Raw genomic sequence first — 17,989 nt, 5'->3', positions numbered from 1 at the left:
ATGTCCCACTGCTGTCTGCAGCATCTGTGCTTTTATAAAGGTTGCGCCCCGTGCGTGCGACGTCACTACGCACGGGGCGCAACCTTATATAAGCGCAGATGGAGACATAGCGGCGGACGCCAGTAGTGACAGGGCCCGGACTCGATTAAAGGGGGCCCGACCTAAGAAAACTCTAGCACGGCCGGGCCCCCTTTAAAGTTAGAAACGTCCGGGCCCGGGATGATTGTCCCCCCAGTGCCCCCCTGATGGCGGCCCTGGTCACAGCCCTTATGCTGCAACTTCATGTAAGCAGTCCAAGTTAGAACACATGCTTCAAACTTACATCCAAATGCAATGCATTTGAACAATGTGATAAATAGTGATGAGCAATTTTTTTCAGCAGGCCTGGATTCACTAGGCAATTCGACATTTCACCATTGCCAATTTTTTTTTTGAAACTGCCGCAAAAATTTGGCGCAACAAAAATTTGTAACACTCACATCAAATAAGTCGTGGTCGTATAAAAAAAGTTGTACTCACATCTAAAAAAAAGTCACGCCCCTCAAAAAAGTTGTGCATTAGCCACATTTTGTGCATTTTTCACCCTTATCACTAGTGATGAATTACAGTACAATGTAGTCAGCCTTATTTGATTTCAGACAGTCTGATAAAATGCAGATTAAAGACTTTGTGTGCATAATTCTTCTGTATAATAAAGAATCTGTGCATTTGATAGAGGGTAAATATAGGGGTAAAATATTAGACCCATAAAAATGTTTAAAGTGATGTAGTGATGGCAAAACAGTCTTGTGAGGGATCAAACTGGGCATAGCTCGTTTGAAATTGGCCTGCCAGACCTTCCAATAAAATTGAATTATCTAAGCAATTAATAATTATATTTCTCTGTACTGTATTTTTGTGAAAGTACATTTCATATTTAACAGATTATTAAAATTAGTGGTCTGACATTTCACAGATATGCATTATCAAACATCAGTTATTTTGTTTTCAGTACATACAAGATCTGGTAGCTCAGATTTCTTGGGGAGTTTGTCTACCAGCAAAACTGATGAAAAACAGTACTGCAAGTGAGCATCAGTGACAAAGCTATCAATGCTATCTCTTAACCGAAATTACAATTTGTATGAAGCATCTCCCAAAACCAGCAAATGACTTACTCTAATGAAATATGTATGGTTTATTCACTAAAAGTTGGAAACAGTTTGTTTCATGCAAGAGCAATTTTTAGAGTTAAATTCTATAAATAAAGAGGATGAATTGCTATAGATTAGAAGAATCCCCATTAAGATGTAGTTCTCTACTAAAGGCCACAATATTCTTATGACTAAGGTAAAATAAGACTTGAACAGTACTGTTATAAACATTTTGTCTTTTCAATCTGAAAAGTTTTTTTTAATGGTATCATCTTAACATACTTCTGTTTAAATTCTTCTCACTAAACTATGTAGGGGAAGAAAAAGACAGCATATGTAGGTACTAAAGTTACCAGGCTATAGCTTACCTGGGTGCAGTCCCATCTTAAAATGGATAATAACAACTATAGAAATCAACTCTCACAGGATTTAAAGGTCTTCATTAATTCAAGCAATGTTGCACATCCTGCTATAAAATATAAAAACATTAGGAGTCACTAGAAAGGTCCCTGACCATATTAAGGTACATGCAGGCCAAATGCTTTTAGATCAGAACTTTGAAGTAACTTTTAATATTCTTACATTAGTTTAATGAGTCATGTCACACATGTGACATCAATAGGCACTGTTTATAACTGATTTCATTCTTAAACACTTTTTAAAATAGTCAAATACACTATTTTACAGGCAATAGCTCTTGTGTAAATCATTTCCTAAACAGTTATGTAGCGATTGCCAAAAATATTTCATTTTGCACCAGAGATTTTGGTAGTAACCTATAAGGTAGGATAATAATTTAGCAATGGGGAAAAATGTCAGATAATTTGTAATAAAAGTTGTTTTACTTATAAATTATAATTTCAAAATGTAGTTGATATAACTACTGTTATGCTTCAATATGTAACAATTTTTGTATCCAGTATAGTTTACAGTATGTATTATTTTTGTGTTATCATCAAAACAACAGCAAAAACAATGAACAATCCTGTAGTAAATTGATTTGACTTTTGGCTTTTACTTTCTAAGAATATGCAGAAAAAATTGTTCCATGTCAAATATAATAAATGCACAACCTATGTGAAGAGAAGCAAAAAATAACTATTGCTACAAAAAGACTTGGCTAGAGAGGTTGCCATTTTGAATAGCAATTTACCATTCCGTGTTTAGTTGTTCTCCCAGGAGGCCTGAGGCCGAAAGAAGATGCTTATTACATTAATACCATGATATACATCAATTGAGAATATATTAAAAATGATAAACAATGAAGAATAAATAGCCCTTTGATTCCTACAGTATGTTTCAGATATGTTCTCTGAAAAAAGCTCAAACATGAAACCAAGGACACTAACTACATGATGGGCGTGTGGCAAATTGGATGTGGATTCTACTGGAAACAGCAAATTTCCTTCCTGAGGACAGATGTGCTATTCTCTATCATGCAAACTTTGTTATTTCTTTTTTGTAAAAGAATATGTTCAGATAATTTAAGATGCTATTCTATGTAAATATAAAATGGGAGTTATTAAATTAAAATATATTACAAAACATTTCTATTCTGTTTAATAATTCATACCTGCAATGTTCTGATTTAAAATAATATAAAAAGGAAAACATAGCCTGCCTACCAAAAGGCTACTGGGGTTATTTTATAAAAGGCACTAAGTTACAGGAGCAGTAACCCATAGCAACCAATCAGCAGGTAGAATTTTCTGTTTAAAAGCAAACATTTTATTGGTTGCACCTGGGCAAACTTAGGGCCTTTTATTACATATGGGGGTATTAATGTTATATACATACGTTTTTAAAACATGGTAGTGTTTTAAATTTCAATTAACATTGTTTATATCTATCTGTCTATCTATCTATCTATCTATCTATCTATCTATCTATCATCTATCTTTCTATTACATATTTATTCTACAATATCAGGAGTATGAGAAGCTCAAATTTATTTTTTATTTAAATACAGTGACCACCAATCTTGTCAAATGCACATGAATGCAATTTTTTTCACATTTCCACTATGTGTTGTCTGCAACTTTATTTGCTCCTCATGGGCTGCATTTCTTTCTGAACTACAGGATATGAATTACAATCTATTCATTAAAAACAGACCTAGGGGACAATATTTCCCTCTATGGCAAGTTCATAAACCACTTGTCCAGGGAATATGATGGAAGCAATTTATAGACCTGTCATATTGCTGCACAGTTATATTTCTCATTTGCAGCAGCCTTTTGATGTTAAAGGTTCAGTTCCCTTTCACACCAATTTGCTCCTTCTTGAACAATACGTTGTCATAGCACCATCTGACCCATCTCTCAAATGTTTATTTATTGCTAGCCATATATAGAACAGGAAATGTTCCACAGCTATTTCTAGTGAGCATTGCTACATGCATATTATATGAATCCCGATGCTTTAGAATTAGATTCATACAGGAATGTGATCATTAGAATACTTCATATTATTAATTTGTATATGAACAAAACTCTCTGTTTTGCAATATTTATTTCTTTTCCTGTCCATTATTAAACCCACAAATGTTCCTAGATACTGTTAAGTCCTTGTTAAAGCAATAGCAGATTTAATAGGCATTCTATTATTAGGAGTAATACTATGAGGTGAAGAGAAGATATCAATCCACCGCATATATAACAGAAAACTAGCCACAAACTAGCTGCTTGCCTGTATCAATGTGCTACAAATCTGTTGGCAAATTGTTCTTTTTTAGGCAATTTAAACCTAAAATAATTATGCTACAATAATGCAAATTAAAGAATAAAATAATTTGTACTATTTTCTGACAAAGATGATAAAGTCAGAGTTAAGGTGGTATACATGGCCAGATCTTGTTTGGTAAGGTCACCCACATTCTGGGCCAAATCTGGCTGATCCTATCTCTGATCCTTGGCCCAACAATTGGATGATCTATTGGGGCCTATGGAGATCTGGTGGACATGGACCACATCAGCATGTCTGATTGATGTCAGTTGGGTGGTAGACCCTATAAACAGGCAGATAAGCTACCAACTTGGTCTGAAGGTGGAATTTTGGCACTTCAATCTGTCTATGCATGACAATCTCTAGAGAGCATAGCTTTTGCAGTGGCTGGCAAACTCAGACAAATCATAACCTTTAGTAGCCACTACAAACACAAAACATTTTAAACAGACTAAGGTGTAAGGGCAGAACAGCATTTTACAAAGGACCTCCTCTTGTTATATATATATGAATCCTTTTTATAGGTACTGCTCATCCAAAATAGCAGTTTTACCGTCATTGAAAATTTATCAGCTACCTGGCTCAGGTCCAGGGGCATTTACATTACCACTCAAAAAAATATTGAAAATTCGAATGAAAAAAAATTGTCAGCTAAAACCTGGCAAACTTTTATACACATCATAGGGATGTGTTATTTTCAACATTCAAGCTGTTTTTTGTGATTTATTTTTTTTTTTACAATTGAATTTTAAAAAAATGGCACCCAGATCCTCAAAAACATGGGGGAGGCTAGGTAGAACAAAGAAGTGCGGTGGACGTAGACAAGAAGCACCTGGACACAAAGGGATCTATGTTGACGTTTTTGTGAAGAAGTGAAGCAAAATTAAAATATATGCACAAAAGGAGATTACATCTGCCAAATCTCACTGTCAAACCAGGTAGGAAATAGGTGAGTGTAATATTTGTATTATCTGGATTACAACAATACCGCAGAATTCACTGAATTCAGCTATACATACAAATTGCTGTCCAGCATGTGCATTTTATATGTTTTTAAAAGGAAAAGGTTGACAAATAATTTCATTAAAACTGAATATTTAATGTTGCATGACTAACAAGTGGTATGTTAAAGTGCATGATACATGGTTGCACACAAACCAGAGTAATCTGCAGCATGCATCAACTGATCCATGTGACAGTAATCCACTGTCTTTTTATATCTCTCAAAAAGTAAGTAATCAGTGAGTGAAACACCTTATTCTTGCATCTAATTGTATTTACAGATAAAGGAATAACTTGGTTTGTATATTTGACTGATAATAATATGGCAATCCAATGCCCCTTCCACTCAGATGGTTTTTATACGTTTGAATTGCAGGTTTGAGTATACCAAAATGCACAAAGTAATTGAATTCATTCTGTCATGTCTGTTGTGCCCACAAGCAATAAAATATGTGTTTAAGCACATATCACTTTATTTTAATGAGCACTGCGCTGGCATTTTACTTAACTTCCAATTGGTGTCCCAGATGTCCCTTGTGATGATCCCTGTCTGTGCTTGTGCAGTAGAGTAGACCCACACAATCTACTCTACTGCACATTAGCAGTCCGCCAAGGAAAGCAAAAAAGGAAGTTATTGAGGTGCCAGAGCTGCGCTTAGGTATCCTTTCTATGGGCCAGTGTGGCCTAACATTTTGGCATCCCCCAGTGAAATAGGCTTTACACGTCATTATAGGCCTGTTGAAAACAGTACATAATAATAAGTTTTCAATAAGGTGTTTTATTACATAAAGTACACACTGGAAACAACAAAATTCACAATTTAGTTGGTGCTACTATTTGGCCAAAATTATATTAAATATATATAAGAGAGGATTAAACAAAAACACTTTCAGTCTGTACAATATAACTGTGAAGAATTGCTGCAATAAATGTAAAATTCAGGAAGGAATGCTGCCAGGGTCAGACTAGCTACCTAGACCAGTACACCAGGAGCAATCCATTTGGTTCTTATTACTGATAGACCACCGTGGGGGCCTGATGCCTACCTGGGACCTGCAGGGTAGGGAGAGAGGGTTAGCAGTAGCCAGGGATGGTCTGCAACAGCTCACAGGGTGGTGATCTTATGTTTTGTGGTGGGCTCCATCTACCCAGACAGATAAATAAATTTGTCAACTCTCACCACTTTCACAGAACTTTCACTTATAGGGTTTATTTTTATTAATACATTAAAGATCTATGTACATATAACAGAAATTCAACCCTGAAATGCCATTTAACAGCTAGACCCTGGGAGAGAAAATGGTAGTCCAGTTAGAAAGGTAATTTCGAAATACAATTTGTGTTCCTTTTATAAGGAATTGGCACATCGCTTTAAATACCATACAGTTTTAATGACTTTTTTTTCAGCCAGTGAAATAAAATGCCATTTTATGGCCTGCCTGATAATAGCTCTAATATTTCTGCATTATGTTATTGAAGGCAATGTATTAAATAATTTTATGGTCACTTCATTAAAAACATTTACTGCCAGAAAGTTTTGTACAGGATATAGATGCATTAGGTAATTGTTCTCTAACACAGAGAATGACAAAGATGCTAGGATCTAAGTGCTCTATAAGCTGATGTTTAAGATTAAAAGAATCAGCAGATTTCACTCTCCTTTTACATCTATGGAATAACCACTGTTTTCTAATTCATTTAGATATTGATCCTAAGTAGTTTAAGACATTTAAGCTAAATTATAGGTTTAATACTGGAGATACAGCAAAAAGATGTACAAGTCAGCAAAAAAGGTAAAACCTGACTCTTTTCATAAGTTGTGGTATTCAGTGGCCACCTCTTTTTAATGCACAGGATGCACGGTCAATACAGTATAGCCTTCATTGTGTTGTATGTTCCTTTGCGCAATGCAAAGCAGTTCTAGAGCTGCATAACTGCTAATGCATACGTGTACATTTATCCCAAAGCCATTTAAGTACTGTTAAAAAGTACTAAGTTAAAAAGTCAGCCATTTGTTTGAATAGGATTGCAATGTCAGCCCTTCAAAATCTGAACAGAAAGGCCTTATTACACACAAAAAAAATCTATAAAATATATTAAATCAATTTTCTTTCCTGCTGCAAAGCATAAGGTAAAAGCAGTATTTTATAGTATTGTATACATCAGAATTCCTTGTATAGCTGATAACTAATAAACAGTCCAGAATAGATTATCTGAGAATAGAAAAAATCCCCACCAGGTTGTCCCAACATTATGTAAAGATACCTAACTACTCCCTTAGTAAAGTTTGAGTTGTCCTGCAATAAATACATCTAAGCAATCCAACCTCAGCCTCTACCTAATATCCTCTTCAATCTCTACTAGCTAAAGTGGCCAATCATCATATAAGCAGAGTGCAATAAAAGTCAATTGGGTAGCTCACAATTGACTACATTCCCTGCAATTATCTAAAATTCAAGTAGTGTTAATAGAAGTAAGTTGAGAATCATTCCTGGTTAACTATACTATACAGACTTAGCTGTAGTAGCATATCAGCTTGAGTCTAGGGCAGGGTGATATAGTAAATAAATTACAAGGTTCTATTATGATAGACTGGCCACTATTGTCTACATTTGAAAATGGGTACTTGATGATATACTGTAATTACCACAGAATAACAATATTACAGGTGTCCTATTTAACCAAATGTTGCCCAGACAACAAAGAAATCCCTTAAGATTACTTGAAAGGAAGATTTATCTGAAAGTGTGGGAGAATTATTCATATGACCATTATGTATTTGTGGAAGTAAAACTGTTGTACTTGCACATATAATAAATGGTTACAGGTTCGCTGTGTGATGCACACAGAGCAGTAACATGTGGAGAGGTCCTGAGGTCCGGTCTCCTATGTGTGTGCATCAGACATGGAGTTTTTCATTAATTAACTTAACAAGCAGAGGTAAGTGGACAGGGTAATTTTGATTGCTGTTGTTTTTCAGTAGAAGGAGGCAGAGGGTATTCTGCCCCTTATGTAATTAGCCTTAGCAGGCGGGAAAATGTAATGCTTGGAATATTAATATTTATACTGTAATACTGATCCAGGCTCTCCAAGTCTAATTTCAATTCAGTTGTCATTTGAGTCAGAAGATAAGTCTTTTCTCTTTAGTACAAATTGGAAACAACTTTAGTTGTTTCTACCATCTTCCACTGGTTTAATAAGATGCTAGGTAATGGTTCAATACCAACTGCTTTGTACCTATCTAACAAAAAAACAAAAAAATATGCAGCAGTGAAAAATATACAACAGTAAAATATATGCAGTTGACGCACAAAAGCAGTTATTATTATCCTCTCCTTGCCTTCCACATCAACCAGTGAGATGGGAGACCTCCTCCTCTCTATTTCTCTCTATTCCTAACTACTCGCTACCTGGGAGAGCAGAGCTTTCTGCCAAGGGAAGCAGGAAGTAAGAAGTCCGTGAGGTACTTGCATCAGATAATATGAAAACATTGCTACCAAAGGCCTTTTTTATGTGTGCCTGAATTTCCTTTATAACAGTAGCAAAATCAGAGATGTATACCTAAACATATTACATGTGATTTAGACTATGTTATTGGCATCATAAAATGTCAATGTGGACATGTGGGCATGACTATACAACAATATATAATCAAATGTCCAAACTTCTGTTTTCATTCATTTTGCTCAGGCAAGACATTCTTTCTTGGCCCGCAGAGTTCTTGTCATTTCTTGTCACATTGAAGTTGTGTATTTACTACGCATGGACCCCCCCTCCCCCCCTCCTTCTCCCCCCCCCTTTCTCCCTCTCCTACTTACCTTCACTATCTCTCTTAAATCTTTATTCCCAATGTTCTTGCTGTGTTTTACATGTAAAGGAAAAATAAACAAAAATTTTCAGTATAAAAAAAAAAAAAGTAGTGTATTTAATTTCAATAAAAACACCCTACACAGAGAACTTGGCCAGTATTTATTTAGAAAACAATAACATACCTTAACAATGAACATTCATTAAAAGGCTCTTTAAATAGAAAAAATATCAGTATACAGTTTTGCAAGCTGGGAAATACATATGGCCCTTTGGTGTCATTAACATGCTAAAACTGCAACATGCACAATTCATAAATTCATAATTAACATTTTATAGAAATATGCAGTTCAAATACTTATATACATGGCACCTTGTATTTTACCTTTAGTATCTAATAAAATCTAGCCATACAGTGTGCGTTTTATGGAGGGGAAATGTTCTGATACTACATTGCTGCTTAATCATGTCATTTTCTGCAAAGATTTATTGTGTAGCTTCCGTCCAAACCAAGTTCTGCAGGTGATGTCCTGTCCAGGTTTGTTAAATTGGGATTATTTGAGCTGGGTTTGCAGTTCAGTGTTCTTTTTAACAATCCAAAGGTGAAGGAAGGTGACACAAAAAATCCCCTTCCTCTCACATGAGTATTCTGACAACAGCAAATTGGATGGTGGAAAACGCACAGAGACAAAGCAAATGCGCTTAAGGTTGCAGGGAGGCTGTGGGGGCTACATGACACATTCTAATTTCACATTATGGTACAATTAAAAGCAAACATTTACCAGCTTGCTGAAAATAATCCGGTTAATTGTGTGTCTTGGGGAGGGATGCATTTTACTAGCGATAACATCTCTTTATTAGATTGTCTGAGTAATTAGTTGCAAAGCCAATTTGTTTACAACCAGTTGCTGCATCATAATTGGTGTCTTCCATTTTATGTTGCTATTTTGAAGGGAAAGGCTGTATAGCTTAATGCAAATCCATGGAGTGCATTGCAGGTTAAGCTTCTTTTAGCTAACAGGGAAGGAAGTCTTGAGACAAACTGAAACATTTGTCATGTTTTTATATATTAACTACAAAACAGAGATGTTAAATGCATGTCCTTTCAGGTCTGTGAACTACAACATACTTCTCACTAAAAATGCTAAGAGATGCTTAATATTCCTGCAATAAAAGAAATGTTTTATAGGTTAGTAGCCTATAGAACATGGACCTTTCTGACCACTGATTGTCATGCATTGGATCAAAACACTGATAAAAAAAAAAACTCCTCTGTGACTGTCACCTCTGATAATGTTATTGACTTGAAAGCACCATTTGTAAAGCACATTGAGTGGTAACAGATGGACCTCCACTATAATGGTTGCTTTTGAGTGGATTTCTGCCCATCTTTGTTCTTTGTGCTTTGCACAAAGCACTTCTTATTGTATAATATCAGCAGCAGTGACAGATGAAGGTAAGTTAGCAATTGCTGCTCTTCTTTGCTAGAGGGCAGTGGCAGTTAAAAAACTCATAGGCCTTACAGCTGCATCTCTAGACAAATTTTGGGTAATGATAGATGCCTGCACTCAGGCAAATGCTATTGTGATCCAGTGGTTCAGAACATGTGTATTTGGCACTATATTTGTATGCCATCAACAGACTAAAGTGACTAGGATTCCATAATAGTTTGCCAATCATGCCTTTAAGAGTCTTCTTCAAAGAGTACTGGGCCATTCTTATAACTAAATAGCTAAAACACCAATGCATATAAAATAAACCATGTGTTACCTATATCCAAGATCAGTCTACATGGTGTTTTACTCTCACATGTAAATAACACTAAACAAATGTTAAAACTATAAACCACAAAACTGAAGCTTAAAACCTTCACTCCAAAATGATATAACTGCTAAATCTAAAACATATACATTTTATGCTTAAAGGCATCATACAAAATTATTAAAAACATTCCTATCCTATAAAAACAATATAAGCAGCATTTAAAAACTACCTTCTCCTATATCATGTGAATAGATAGCATAATCAAAAGGTGACCAAGATGTTGTTTAAGGGGCCGATTCATTAATGTACGAATCTGAATCACGAAATCCAATAATTTCTGATGATTGCAAAAGTCACAAAAATTCCTTTCCATTGAATACGAAGATTTTGGACTTACGATCTGAAAGTTTCAAAATTTTCGTATTGAAACGATTGTTTACGATTGGCAATAATAAAGTCACTAAGTTATCGTATCCCTAAGCTAAACTCTTTCTGACTTTGAACCTTCAGTGCATGATTTTGGAAGCCTTCCATATGACTCAATGGCACTCTGCAGCTCCAACCTGGCCCAAGGAAAGTCATGATACCAAAGCTTGAATGAGTTACGAAACTTTCATACTCACGACAAATACGATTTTGTTGAACAAATTGTCGCAAAGTACGAAAAACTTGCGCAAATTAACGAAAATATTGTAGAAAATACGCAAAAGTTGTAAACTTTAGAAAAAATACAAATTTTTTGTAATCGGACCTGTCATACTTTAATGAATATGCCCCTATGAGTTTGCAGATGTTAATGGGTAGACAGTCACTTAATATATTGAATTCTCCAGACCCATATATCACATCAATACATGTGTATGTAGTTAGAGGATACCTATAATACTGAGTTTGAATTCAATGGCAAATTACATTTTCAGTGACTCCATTTTTCGATAAATAACTTGTTTCGGAAAAGGAGAAAGGAGAAGACAAAAAGGAGAGAGAGTCAAGAATTCATATAGATATAGGTTTTTTTTCTTTTTAGTGTTGAACTATAAGTAACTCACTAGTTACAGATAATTATTTGCAATTACTTCGAAATATATGGTGGATTGATATGTAATGTTGTTGCTTAGAGGCATCTTAATCATAGAGGTGGGGCAGTTAATTACTTTCACGTTCCATTATGCACTTCTTAGATGTCACAACACTTCCTTTATTCCCCCTCTTTCCTCACTGTCTATAATTATATATAACAGGCATGGGTATCAGGTCACCCATTTTGGGATGATACTACACTTGCTTTAATAAAAGTGTCGACAGAATGGCACCTGCCTGCTTGCTGTGATGGTGAATTCCATGATTAAAGGAAACAAGATTTATATAGTATAAGTACAATTTATTTTGCTCAACTAATACATTAGAAAAAGCTTTTGAAGTATTTCTTAAGGTGACGGGTATCCTCAAAGTTGTTTCTCCAATTTAAACATAGTGACTGTTGTTACATAGTTACATAGTTACATAAGGTTGAAAAAAGACCAGTGTCCATCAAGTTCAACCCATCCAAGTAAACCCAGCACACCTAACCCACACCTACCAATCTATACACTCCCATACATAAACTATAAATACAACCACTAGTACTAACTGTAGATATTAGTATCACAATAGCCTTGGATATTCTGATTGATCAAGAACTCATCCAGGCCCCTCTTAAAGGCATTAACAGAATCTGCCATTACCACATCACTAGGAAGGGCATTCCACAACCTCACTGCCCTCACCGTGAAAAACCACCTACGCTGCTTCAAATGGAAGCTCCGTTCCTCTAATCTAAAGGGGTGACCTCTGGTGCGTTGATTGTTTTTATGGGAAAAAAGAACATCCCCCAACTGCCTATAATCCCCTCTAATGTACTTGTACAGAGTAATCATGTCCCCTCGCAAGTGCCTCTTTTCCAGAGAAAACAACCTCAACCTCAACAGTCTCACCTCATAGTTTAAATTTTCTATCCCCTTAACCAGTTTAGTTGCATGTCTCTGCACTTTCTCCAGCTCATTAATATCCCTCTTAAGGACTGGAGCCCAAAACTGCACTGCATACTCAAGGTGAGGCCTTACCAGGGACCTATAAAGGGGCACAATTATGTTCTCATCCCTTGAGTCAATGCCCTTTTTTATACAAGAAATAAAAAGTTGTCATTTAGCATATTTACAAACCTACTAGCTTTTTCTGACTTAGCCCCCCCATTACTCCAGTCAATGTCCGAATAATTAAAGTCCCCCATAATAACAACTTGACCCAGTTTTGAAGCCTCCTCCATTTGCAACAATAGCTGGGCCTCATCCCCCTCATCTATACGGGGTGGTTTATAGCATACACCAATGATCATTTTCTTTGTGACTTTCAGCCCTACTGAAATTTCTACCCAAAGAGATTCGACGTTTTCATTGGTAATGTCTTTATTACATGGCTTTAAATCTGACTTTACATAAAGACAAACCCCTCCACCCTTTTTAATCTCTCTGTCCCTCCTAAAAAGTGTATAACCATTTAAATTCGCAGCCCAGTCACATTTGTCATCCCACCAGGTCTCAGTGATACCTATTAAATCATAATTTTCAATACATGCAATAGCTTGCAGCTCCCCTAATTTACCCAACAAGCTACGCGCATTAGCCAGCATGCAGCGGAGATTATTACTTCTCCCTCTGATGTTTACATTAGCTAAGGGAGAATTAGAGCTAAGGCAATTATGAGACTGCTTTCCTTGTAACGGAAGCTCCTTATCTGATAAACTATATGCCCCCCTCACTCCTCCCCCACAACCCTTTGCTAGTCCCCCTACCCCGTCTACACTAATTTTCCCATAGTATTCTAGCTCACCCACCCCCCCCTTGTCTAGTTTAAACACTCCTCCAACCTCTTAACCATTCTCTCCCCTAGCACAGCAGATTCCCTTCCATTGAGGTGCAATCCGTCAGGGCTGTATAGATTGTACCCCAAGGAAAAGTCAGCCCAGTGCTCTAGGAACCCAAACCCTTCCTTCCTACACCAAGACTTTAGCCACGCATTTAGCTCCCTAAGCTCCCACTGTCTCCCTAAACTTGCACGTGGCACCGGCAAAATTTCCAAAAAAATGACATTGGAGGACCTTTGCCTAATCTTAGAGCCTAGTTTCCTGAACTCACTCTTTAAAGTCCCCCACCTACCGTTCATTTTGTCGTTAGTACCGATATGTACCAAGACAGCCGGGTCATGCCCAGCCCCTCCCAATAATGTGTCAACCCGATCAACCACATGCCGAACCCTGGCACCAGGAAGACAGCAAACTGTCCGGTTGAAGCGATCCGCTTGACAGATTACCCTGTCCACTTTCCTAATGATCGAATCCCCTATAACCACCATCTGTTTAGGCCTAGCTCTGCTCTCCTCCCCACCACTACTAGTGAAACTGGTCTCCCGGCTGTTAGAGAGATCAGCCTCACCTAGAACCGCCAATCCAGAGTTCACACTCCCATCTTCTTCACACAATCTGGCAAATCTGTTGGGATGCGCAAACCCTGGAGCAGCCTCCCTTTTCCTTTTCCCCACACTAGATTTTCTAACTGTCACCCAGCTTACTGCCCTATCATCCTTTCCTTGCTCCCCTCCCCCCATACTATCTGACCCCACTAGTTCTTGTTCAGTTAGCAAGAGACCCCTCTCAAGATTGTTGATTGAACGCAGTGTTGCAACGTGTTCCTCTAGGACTCTAACACAAGCTTCTAAAGTGGCAATTCGCTCACATCCACAACAGAGGTATGCACTTTGGAACTGTTGTTCCACAACTGCATACATGTGGCAGGCTGTGCACTGTGTCAGACCTTCAATGTTGCTACCACTCATTCTCCCAGTTACAAGAACAGTTAAACAAAAATAGGTGTAAGGACTTGTAGTAAATACCTTGTTTTACCTTGTTTTTAACTCCCTTTGTGTTTAACTCCCTGAGTTTATAACTCCACTTACAGAACCCCCACTTAAAGAGCAATCACTTACAGAGCACCTACCACCAGAGCAAGCTCCACTGGAGTGCCTGTGGTTCTATTTATGCAGTCTGTTGAAAAAAAGTCAGTTGATTTTGGCTTAATATATCATGCAGTATTTTTTTCAAAGAGACAGAGAATAAACACAATAAAATCTGAAGCATTAGCCAGTTGTTCTGCAATTGGCAGAAATTAAGATCAGATATCTCTGGATTTAATAGTAATAAAATTAACCATGGTTATTTTTAAACACAATGATCTCATGAATGTTATACTTTTCTCTTATCATAGAACTTGTATGGGTATGATATCCTTGCAGCAAGTTCATCGTCAAAGCATACCTCCCTTACTAACAAGCTGTAATCCAACAATAATAAAAGCTAACTCAGTGGCAGGCTTTTAGAAGAAAAGGAGACAAATATTCTATATTCCTTGATTTTGATTCTGAACATGTCACATATTGAGCACTGCCTGTTCTGGTTTATACTCCTACATACAATGAGCAATATGTCCAGGTCATTATTTCTAACAGATATTGTATGAAAAAAAACATTTTGTATAAGTAGAAGAGATGAAGCTTGAATGTCAGCAATATTTAGCAATGCTTTTGATATAGACTAAAGGGCAAATATATGTGTATCAATGAATGTTGAGTAAGTACCAGCATACTGTATATTACTAAGTGTTTGTGTCTAGCAAACATTGTATTGTATGCAAAGGGATGGAGGAATAATAGGAATTAAATTAAACTGAATAATAAAATAGTTCAATACTGCACGTGGTTTACAAGTTTGTTCTACCCAACATGGCATTTATTGGGACATTATCATGAGATTTATTTGTTTAATTTCAGTTACAGTTAGTGGATTACTCTACTGTGACTTGCTGAGTGCAGGATGAAGGAAGAACTTGATGTGCCTCCCTGTAGTGTGCATATGCACAGTACTTTAGGGAAACTAAGGGGCTGATCTATCAAAAATCAAATTTGCATTTATTTCTTAGCTCAGGAAAAATGAAATAAAATGCTGAGTATTTCAAACACCAAAGTGGTTAACGAAGGGTGCCTCGGACTGTGGGGAGGTGCTGGGAGCAGTGAGGACCCCTGGGAGCTACTACTTGGGAGTACAGGATTGGTGGGAGGTTTTAGGGGGGGTGGTAGATAAGAGGCAATGCTTACCTGCCTTTTCCTTCCCAACACGGGCACCTGGAGCGCTATGCATACACCTGGCAGCATGTTTGGCACCCAATAATGGATCATCCCACTCACCCACCCCCTTTTTCCTTTGTGTTTCTGGTTAAAAAGTACATATACAGTATATATTGTTTCTTGCACAGTTATCTTGTTTTTATACTATTTGTTTATGGATACTTTGTTTACATTATCACAGCTGCAGGCAGGTATTTTTTTAATTTGGTCCTTGCACTTTCGGGTATGTTGCAAAAGATTGTACTTTACATGCCCACCATGGTAGCGTGGCTGGCATCTGAGCATATACTATTTCAGTTATAATGGGGCAAGGATGTTCCCGGTTTAATATCATTCAATAAAGCTGTGGCCGACCTCCAACCACTAAAAGGAAAAATACACTTTTACCACTCCCATTTAGTAAGACTTTTATTTATTTATTCATTTATTTTATTTATTTAATCTTTGGAGGGGGTTGTCTATTCTAATTTTTTTCCCTTTGATTTCTCAAACCTGCCAAAATTTATGAGAATCATGGCACTATTAATAAAGAAGCTCCACAGTGTGTGTTAGTATCTTTGATTTGTTTGTTCTGGGCTGTGATGCCTCTGGGCAAGTGCTCAACATAACATTGATGTACCCTTGTGCGTAAGCTGGTGCACAGCATGTCATTTCCTGTACAGCACCAATGCTAATTCGAGCCTATGTGTATTTATGGATTTTTCTGCTTGCTGGCTTTTGAACTTCTACTTGGATCTAATATAAAGTATCCTTTTATACAAACTAATACAGTATCAAGATTAAATCTACGAAGTTTAGAGTGTAAATTCACTTTGCAAGGTGCAACACTGCAGCTTGCACCCTTCCCAACTGACTGTAAAAGAAGCCTGTGTTTTTTGTGATAAAGTCAATGATATGTGCCCACTTGCATCTAGTCACTTCAAACACATCCTCTGATCAAATTTCATTTGATTTTAAATGGAAAGCTTAACTATAAACTAACTGTTTTGTATGTATAGACACATGTAGCCATTCTAAACAACATTTCAATTGCTCTTCATTTATATATCTTTAATGCATTGAGTACAGTTATCCACAACTAATTTCCTGCAGGATAGTAATGAGATAGGAGGAAACAGGTACAGGTAAAACAGGCAAGACAGGAACTGATAAACAGGCAGTTTTCAATACTTGGAGGACAGGATTAACACTCTGGAAAAGGCTCAAGTATACTTAAAGATCACAAAAAGGACAATCAGTTGTGGCCTTCAACTAAACAATGTTTGTACCAAACACTGTGCTGATATATCCCATATACGAATGCAATGGCTCTATTGTGTCTTCTATATCAGAGGAGAAGTTTTTGTGCCGCGAAGTGGTATCCTACCTCAGGATGCAGGCTGAGGACAGTACTGGGACAGGCTATGGGACTGGTATAATCGCCACTTAGATCAGCGATCTACAGGGCAGGGACCTCCTTCCTACTGTGTCTCATACCACATGGCACTTATTCCCTGTGCATATATATATATATATATATATATCTCAATCCAAATGTTGTCCGCACTCCAAGGCTCAATATTCTGCGGGGTGCATAGCCAAAATTATGTATATACAGAAAATAATAATCATCCGTGGCCAGCACACCAGGTTTTAAACAATATATTTTCAATACATTTTTGATAAAGCATTGAAGGGTGTGCTGGCCACGGATGATTATTATTTTCTGTATATATATATATATATATATATATATATATATATTGTATTAATTTATTTTATCACTTGTCCTCCCTGTGTGTAATTTTGTAAGAGTGTACAGCGCTGCGTACCCTTTATAAAGGGTGGAGTTGCTGATTTTCATTTGCTCCGTTAATGCTAGCTTAGCCGCTGTTAGCACTTGATTCATCAACGCTTGGGAGGCTTTATGTAGTCATGGAAATGGCTTTCCCAATATGAATATGAGACAGTCTTTCTGGATGGTACGGCAGGTGAGTTGAGATGTTGTCCCAGTAGGGCTGTATTATAGGACACATCCATAGTATGTGTTCTAGGGTGCCTATGGTTTGGCAGCCTCTCCAGCAATGTGGAGGATGGTTAGGGAAGAAAGTATTGAGTCTCTCCGAGTGCTATACCAATGCATCATAATTTTGTATATGTTTTCTTTTTGTGCATATCACCATTTTTTTTGGGTTCGTCCATATGAAAACCTTGTCTTCGTTGGTGATGGGTTGCATCCTGTTTTCATTCCACTTGGTCATATATTTATGAGAGGGTGTTTGCTCAGGAGAAGGTTTGATAAGAAGCTGGTATATCCTGGAGATCAATCCTTTTTGGGGTAAACCTTGTTTGGCTATGAGCTCAAA

The sequence above is a fragment of the Xenopus tropicalis genome, chromosome 2 (assembly GCF_000004195.4).
Source record: "Xenopus tropicalis strain Nigerian chromosome 2, UCB_Xtro_10.0, whole genome shotgun sequence".
Classification (NCBI taxonomy): domain Eukaryota; kingdom Metazoa; phylum Chordata; class Amphibia; order Anura; family Pipidae; genus Xenopus; species Xenopus tropicalis.
This window is presented reverse-complemented; position numbering follows the sequence as displayed.